Genomic DNA, 467 nt, shown 5'->3' on the forward strand with positions numbered 1-467 from the left:
GAAATTTACATGGAGTTACAAGTTGGTGTTTACAAAAAAGTCAAGAAAAACTTGTAAGACTTCTGTCAATTCAGACAAATTCATTCTTCCCATTCTGAGCTGTTCACTCATGCATTTATTTTGGATTTGACTTTCTAGGGAAGGGGGCGTGGCCCCTGCTCACAGGAAGGCTCTGGGGCCCAGGCAGGGAAAATGAGGTCTCAGAATAACTCCCTGAAGAGCCCTGTTCCCCTTTCATCACTGCACAGATCCAGAAGTTCCTGCTGTCCTGCCCGGCACCTGCCATGACTGTCGGTCTCCTGGGCTTTGTGGCCTTTTGTCTCCTGTGGACAGGTGAGTCCTGGCAGGGCTCTTGCCTGGATGTCAGGGATTGGGAGCCAAGCCTTTCCCTGGGGCTGCAGCGTCATCTCTGTTCTCCTTCTCTGCAGGTTCAATGAATGCTGGCGTCACCCAGACCCCAAGATTCC

This window comes from Propithecus coquereli, unplaced genomic scaffold (genome assembly GCF_000956105.1).
Source record: "Propithecus coquereli isolate 6110/MARCELLA unplaced genomic scaffold, Pcoq_1.0 Scaffold16921, whole genome shotgun sequence".
NCBI lineage: Eukaryota > Metazoa > Chordata > Mammalia > Primates > Indriidae > Propithecus > Propithecus coquereli.